Raw genomic sequence first — 8,711 nt, 5'->3', positions numbered from 1 at the left:
TTTACTTATGACTCTGTCTGATTGGACACCACAACTCTAAAGCCATTTTAATGCAATCAGTGAAGCTTTCAGCTATGTAAAGCTAACAGTCTTAAAATTGGACCCATCTTGATTAAATAAACCTTAAAATCAGCTTTAATTTACTATATCTATCTCTACAGTGGGTTTAGAGTCTGAATTTTATCAATAAATTAGCATTGATGACAAGCCTATTCTGATTAAAAATAAAGATACATTCAGACAGCAAGACTATGTGAGATGACATCGGGTACAGATTCTATTAATGGAAGCCAGTGCTGCCGAATTCTTAGCTAAGACAGCAATTAAAGTATAATGCGTTGTTCTTTTAGACTTTCATGAAATGGAGGTTATTACAAACACTCCTTCACTTTTATGAGGTAATTGAGAGGGGAAAAAAACCTGGAAATCAGTCAACAGTTATTAATATGGAAAATGACATAGCAGATACAAAGCACTAAAGCTTTTTGAAATCAGAGTTTCTGTAAAAATTCTTGATCAAAATATCACTCTTGCTCACAACAACCTTGCAAATGTGCTGAGGTTTCAAATAATAGTCTCCCCAGTCAAGGAGGAGTGCAGGTAGGGAACTCAGCTGCTCCTTTACTTGTCACGGCTACAGAGGCCATGTAGCAGGCCTTGGGTATATTCCATCCCATTTCCTTGACGTGGATCACACCTCAGCTGATGTCTGTGCAAGAAATGAGCAATTAGAGAGCACGCTAAGATTCCTCTGAGTATGTAGGGAGAGGCAGAGAAAATGGGGATGTAATTTCAGACTCTGATATAAAGCTCTGACATTAACTCAGGCGGGTGCACACCAGGGATGGCTTTAGACATCATCCCTTAGCACATGCTGGCCCTTTATCCGGATACAGAGTCCATTTTGCTATTTTGACACAGGTAGTAGCCAAGTATTCATTTTAGATGTTACTTTGCTATCTTTCAGCCATGAACACCATCAGACTATGCAAACATGAGGCTCCATGGTGCTGGAAAAACCAGCTCCACATTCAGCATGTCTTTCTTTGCCTCCAAAGCCCATGCTAGCTGCCTCATGTATTCCAGCTGTTTCCAAAGTGTGGAGCTGTGAGCCACACATTTCTTGATAGCACAACATACCTATTTGAAGAAAGCTTTATTTTCTTTGGATGCACTCACAGGGGTGAGATTAGCTGAGTGACTGATCAGACTCATCAGACTGACTGCCTTTTGAGGGAAAGGGCATCATCAGAAGGGCATTTCCCATGAAGCATGGAACTGCTTTCACAGAGCTGCTGCAGGATCTTCTCATGCATAGAGAAGTTATTGATCTGGCAGCTCTGTGGGAAAGCTTGTAGGTTTGGTCAGAAGGAGAGGCAAAGTAGAGTTTTTTCTGTTGGTTTCCTTATTGGTTGGATATCAGAAGCCTTAACTTAAACCTAGGGAGGGAGGTTGGTTTGTTTGAGTCTGTGTAAAAAGCTTTAATTACAGATCTATTAAATTAAAGTCAATAGAGGTTTTGTATTGATATTTTTATTGTCAAATCAAAAATAGTGTAGGTCTGTGCCATATTTTGAACTGCACCATTAAGTGTAAAATCCAGATAAGTTCCAATAATGACTTTCTTGACTTTCTGTAATGAAGTAGGACTACTGAGGTGAGACTTTGAGAAAGAGTAATGCAGATAACAACACTGAAAACATGGGGGATTGTTTAAAAATAAAAATAGAGAACAATTAAAAGCTTTAAAGATGAACTTCATCAATCTTGGATTTCAATATATAATATAATATTATAATAAAGAATGTATAATATTTATAATAATAAATATTTTGCATATAATTATATAATAAACAGGAACATGAAAATCTATTTTGTTGAGGTCAAAGATGCACACCACAATTGATGCCCTTGTTGGCAGAAAAACACATCAGGTTGTTTATCAAATGCAAACTCAACCTTCCCGTCTCCTCAGCTTCCACCTAATTATCACAGATTTCAGGAAAAAAATATATTGACTTACTTGTTCTGATGTATATTCAGAAAGTTATCATTAAAGATAGCAATGCAAATTTCTAGCATCCAAAATATTTTTAGTGGAAGAGTGTTACATGTCAATTGAATATGAGTATCCAGCCTTTCATTGATCAGAAGATGGTGTATATAGCTCAAATGTTCCTGTCTCTGTTTCACAGTTTTATCTGTTATGACAGGTGAGCTTTGGTTTCCAATGGAAGGTGATAATGTGCTAGTCACATCATCCCATTTGATTAGTTATTTCATAAAACTATTTTGATGACTAATCACTTTTACCATGTCAAAATGAATCCTACTCAGTTTGAAGGGTACTGTACAGACACAGAAGTAATGGATTAAAATTACATGTGTATAATGACTTTAAATTTTTTAAAATGTAGAAAGAAACTTTAGTGCTCTACACAGTTTGTAAGCGATATATATGCCTGTGCATAACAATAAGGGAACACAAGACTGACTCCTGAAGTCTCATTCTCTAATAACACATATTGTATTATTCTTTTCATAAACCAATATGGCTTTCGTCTTAAAGTCAATTAAGTTTTATACCCTTATGTTCCTAATTGGAAGTCTGTTCCCAAATTTTGTTTCTCTCATGGTTAAAAATCTCCTCATATCCAGCCTAATTGCATTCTTAGCTAGTTTATATGCATTTATTCTTGTGTCAGCACTGTCCTTTACCATAAATAGTTTTTCCCTTCCTGATGCTTACCCATCAAGGATCTTTACAGAGCAGTCATATCCTCTCTGAAACTTCATGTGACAGAGGATACAAGCAAAGCTTTTTCAGTAACATTTTATGAAAAAGGTTTTCCATTTATTGATCATCTCTGTAACTATTATGTTTCTGATCCAGATTTTGACTCAACTTTTTAAAAAATAGCCAGAAAATCTGTAATATTTTGGATGGGGTTTTCTCCAGCATCTTGAACAACGCTAATACTTCTATGATCCATCTGTTTCATCACTCTTTTGCATGAGAATTTTTCTTATTGTTAGTTGTGGCATTTTATGTGTTGATTGGCACATGCCTGTCTCTACTATTCCCAAGACTTTCCCCACCTATTAGTTTGTCTATATACATCTGTGGTTTTCCTAAAATCACTAGCATTTTTGTTGTGAATAATCACAGGAAAAAATGCAGAATATCTTTCATTCGGCAGAGTATTTCTCTCTCCCTTGATAATTCAACTCTATGCTAATCTGAATAGCAATAGTCCAAAGTAATATTATTACAAAGTTTTGTTCCAGAGATTCCAAGTTTAAAGTTCCTGAACTTCTCCAAGACAACTTTACAGACAGTTAACAAGAATTAACCAACATGCAAATTTTTGAAATAAGTTTTAAAGACCTTATAATTACCAGCATTGCCTTTAAATATTTAATTGCAGACTCTGCAGATGAGTTCTAGAAAACTCAGGTAGGTCACATGGTTTGGGAACAGAGAATTCAAACCACAAAACATACCTGGTATTTTGGGTAGATCAGATGAGCAATGAAAAATGGCATAATGAGGCAACAAAAGTCTCCTCTCTTAGAATGAGCAAATGAAAAATTTGGTTTGTAAAGGAAAAGCAATGCAGAAATACTCTCCAGCATTAAACTACCATTAAAACTCCGTGACATGCATATGTGAATCTGGACACATAAGATACATGTCAAAACATGAATATCACAAGTTAGCCAGATGGACTAAGTATAAAGGTCAGAAAGATAAAATAATTTACCTTTTTTGTCGTTGTAGTTCCTTACATTTTAGAAGAATATTGCAACAGGTGAAAGAATTTTGCCAGACAATATTTTGACAGAAAAACTGGGACAGACCTGATGTACCTTTACAGTCTAAACTGCAATTGTCCTTGATTTAAGAAGTCTGACTCAGTACAAAATGAAATTATGAGCCATTGAAATTCTTAGAATTAAAAGTGATTGCTTTTGCAGTGAACCTGTGTAAGCAGGCAGTTACTTCAAGAGCTTTGTCTGTTTGAAGGAGTTTGCAAGCAGCTGTCACAGATCTTTAGCCAATTTTTCATTGTCACACAGAAAAAGCTCTGTCACCAGAACCAGACTGACTGTCATTAGCTGTTATGAAAACCACTTGGATTTCTTGGAATATTTTATGTGGAATTTCTGTAATATTTCTTGAACTTATGCAGGATGGCAACCTGACACCATGGGACAATCTGCTGATCCTCAAGACAGATGCTGGACAGATGCATTTTCCCACAGAGCCTTGCAAAGCACCGTAGCTGTGTTTTACTGTAGTGTGAGAACATCTGTGAGGAAGGATGGGCTTGGGGCATACTTCTGCTGTTCACCCTCTGGGTGACCATGACCAAACCCAGTCTGCCAAGCAGAGCTGAGGAGGTGATGATACTTCAGCATGAATGATGGTGGGATATTTGCATAGGGCTCATAGAGGGAAAGCTTTGGCCATGTCTACCTGCAAATCAGCTACCATAACTTTCTACTCTTTCCAGTCTCCTGGAAAGAGTAGACTGAAAGTGTGACTGAAATATGTGCTACTCATATCAAATAAGAAATTACCAAAACAAATTCAAAGAAAGTTTCCCTTATAGAAGCATCAGGTCACCAAGTGCAACTTGAGTCATGGATTACATATTTCCAGGGCCTGGAAGGGTGAATGGGTGATGGTATCTGAAACTGAACACCCTTTTGCTCAGACCCACAAAATGTTTCACTTTACCTCATTGCTGATCTAATCATAAATTCATGACTGCTGTAAAAAACTCGGGCTGTTGGCATTATTGACCCAAGCACGACACCCAGCAATTCAGGAGGGACCAATCTTAACATCTTGTTTCGTTTTCTTTCCTGAAGCCAAGAGCCCGTATCACTTTCAAGTTCATTGCAGCTTTCTTATGTGCTTCAGCAGAAAACAACCCCTCTATGTATGCTTTTGATCCACTAAAATAAAATTTATTTATGGTAAATGTCACAGAGTTTCTACAGGCGACCTTATGTATAGTTAGCCATACAGAGAAATGCATCATGCTGAGGAAAAAGAGTGAAATTTATATATATAAATGTGTAATGCCAGAGTTATTATAGGCTTTAAACAGGAATAGCCCTTGAAAAGAGTAAAGAACTATATAGACCTTCAGAGGCAGGGATTCAGAAAGTCCCCTGTCAGCTTTTGTAATGTTGTAGGGAGTTAAAAAGCTTAAGATATTCAAAATCAGGTTAACACAGATTTTGAATCAAAGGACAGGGGTTAGAATTTCCTTTCTTTTATTTTGAAAAAGGTATTAATTCACTCAGACTTTCAGTTACTGAATCAGTTTTACTGGAAATATATTCAATTTCCCAGAAAAAAAAAATTTCTTTTATGACTGAGGCACTGAAAATTTGCCTAAGAAGGACTTTTCCCACTGTATATAGTAAAATCAACTTGTATCTATGAAAAATATTGCCTGTAAGCCACAGTTTGCTGAGACACAGACAGCCTAAAAGTTAATTTGAACTTGGGTTGAACAATTGTTAATTAAATGGCACTAAAGCTAGGTGAGCAGCTTAATTTACTTACAAACTGAAATTAGTGAAAAAAAAAAGCAAAGACTTGAGTTCTGAATAAAGATGCCCAATTATGGATTCATAGCTTTCATTTTCTTTAAAACTGTCATTTTAGTTTGGATTAATTACCCTGAGATTCCTCACATACACACACGCAAAAATCCTGCATCTGTTTGACTCACTGAAATTTCAGTTTTTTCCAAAGTGGAAAATTGTGGTAAAATGGACAGAAGTGTTTTTGAAAAGTGATATTTAGCACCTCTCCAGTATTTTTCATACAGGTACAGATGGAGATAAAAGTAAAAATAGTTGTACATCAGGATCTTTTTCTGCCAAAGAATTGTAAGATCAAGTCAATAAATTTCAGTGCATATGTTAGGATACTTGCTTTCAGGTGAGAAGTAGGGAGAATTCAGGCAGAGCTTGATCATGTAACTGAGAAATGATAGGTTTTGGGAGTATGGTTGTTTTTCAATCAGCTTTTTAGGTGAGCTATCATTGCATTTATTTCCCACTTGTTTTTCTCCTACTCCAATTATGGTTTTACTCAAAACAAGTGTCTTATTTCAGGACATGTAAGAACTTGACAAACTTCCTTTGCACTTTTGTGCAGACTAGAATTTCCATGGAACACGGGCAACAAATACTGCCCCAAAATAGCTGCCACGTCTTCTGTCAGTGCTGAAGTGCATACATGGGCCTTTCCACCCCTGCCAGTCTCTGGAGCTCCTCCCATCCTGCCCACAGCCTACAACCCCATTCCAGCCCCTGGGACCATCAGTCCCTGCCCCAGTGAGGCCACAGGACATGTCTCCAGCTCTGCCACAGCCCTATCCCACCTGTCCATATAGGCTGTGCTAAGTCTGGGCCATCAATGGCCAACATACCATCCCCAAGGAGGTTCCTGATACTCAGGGATGGTGCTACCCTGGTGTCTTTGGCCACCTCTGCTCCTGTCTGGGATCTTCTGCCCCTCAGCCCCTGCACACCAGAGAGTGGATGGGATGGGTGTGATCCAGGCAGCCATGAGTAATGAGCTAGCAGCAGGAGAGACGTAAATCACAGCCTTCCAGAAGATTCAATAACTTGTCAAGCAAAAGGGTAACAGAGATTCTCTTGGATTGCGAACAGGACAAAGCAATTACCAGCTTTCTTTCATTTGAAGAACAGCAGCTGAAGCTGACTCATGTAAAATGTTAAATCTTATACTGACCTACTCTACCCTCTATTACAATTACTGTGTCTCTACCTGGAGACTTATGTTCTCCATACAATATGTTCAGCTCATGAAAGCGATGTATGCACACAAGCCTACATACTCGTGCTGACTTTCAGGAACACACACACACACACACACATATATATATATATATATATGTAGAGAGAGAGTGAGAGAGAGAGAGAGAGAGAGGGAGAGAGCGATAAATGGATTCTTGAAAGTGTATAGATAGATAGATATATCTAGATAGGGCAAAAAAATCTCTGTGAAATATCTGTATGTGTAGTCAGATTGACTTTTAAGCATACAGTTCAGCCTTGGTAAATGCTCACAAAAATGCTGCTTGGAAAACTGGTAGTAGTTTTAGCAAATGTGAATGTCCAGAAAATTCAGATCTATACACATACTATGCAGAGGGAAATATTCCTTGGTGAAGACTTAAAATAATCAGTCTTCAGGTAAGCAAGCCAAAAGTGAAAAGCCAATTTTACTTAATGCCAACCCTGAAAAAGAATATTTAAAATAATGAGGTTAAAAATAATAATTAATAATAATATTTTTGTGATGTGAATTTTCATATATTTTTATTTGAGGTAAAATTCTAGATGTTTTCAGATCCATGAATTCTCCTAGGGAAAAAAAATAAAACCAAAACCAAAATATTGGTTACATGTATATTAATTTTCAATTAATTAATGAAATATTTCTAGGTCCCAAAGAATCATTCATAACATGGATTTTATTCATAGCAGGGATTTTAATCACAGTTTCCCAGTCATCTCTGCAGCAAAGCACTACCATGGTGTTTCACAGAACTCTCTATGCTCCCCAGCAAAACATATTGCAAACTTGTCCTCAGTGACCTTTTATAAGCAAGCGATTTGTATTTTTACTTTCTTTGACCACCCTACATATCTTGTTTTGCCAATCAAAGCCCGTACTGAAAAGAACTCACCATCACATTGACAGATCGCCGCATTTCTGACTCGATTCTGCATGTTCACGTTAAATTCATCTGCCTTGGCAAAAGGATTGGGACCATTGTTTTATAGACAAATGTGTTCAACTGATCAATAATCTACTCTTCTGAGGCCATGGAAAATATTTACTTGCTGACAGTGAATGCCAAAATTCCCTGCCTAATTCAATATGCTAACAAATGAGGACACATTAAATTGCTTTCCTGTCTGTATATGTCTATTGACAAGAGATTTTAAGCTAATCTCCTTTATACCACAGAACTATTCTAATGGCTGAATGTTTCAGCCTTTGTATCTGTTGGGTAGTAGAAGCAATCATGCCTTCTCTTCCATAATTTCTCTTCCTTGCCTGCAGATGTAGACAGAACATTTTCTCTGTAAGCTTAATGGAACAAGTTTACATTTTTGAAGAACATGCATTTACTAATAATAAGTACAACACTCTGTAAAGCTGATGCTCAGGTCTGGAATTCTGCTTTTCACCCAGCACCATCACATACTTTCTGCCGTGCCAGAACAGCATAGTTTCAATACCATGCCCATCTGCCAGATCTAGACTAACATATATTTTCTTGGTAAAAGACTTTAAAGATTTCCCAAATTTTATTTACATGACATAGGGTTAGAAACATTATTTGGACAACTACCTGATCTAGGCCATCAAAATTTTCAGTGGTTGTATGTGTATCACATCAGGCATTCAGAATCTCGTAGGAACCTGAAGTTAATCCTTCTGCCATATGTTGTGGTTTCACTGTAATCAGTGTACAGTTGAGTCATACAGTAGTTTCCCACCACTCTGGCCCAAACCCACAGTATATGAAGCAAATTATCCAAGACACATGTGTACCACTGAGTCCCCTCCACCACAACATTTCCAAGACAACACCTTCATTACAGATTTGGCCAACGTTTCCCCAGCCTGATGTGTAAGTTAAATC

The sequence above is a fragment of the Pithys albifrons genome, chromosome 3 (assembly GCF_047495875.1).
Source record: "Pithys albifrons albifrons isolate INPA30051 chromosome 3, PitAlb_v1, whole genome shotgun sequence".
NCBI classification, from domain to species: Eukaryota; Metazoa; Chordata; class Aves; order Passeriformes; family Thamnophilidae; genus Pithys; species Pithys albifrons.
This window is presented reverse-complemented; position numbering follows the sequence as displayed.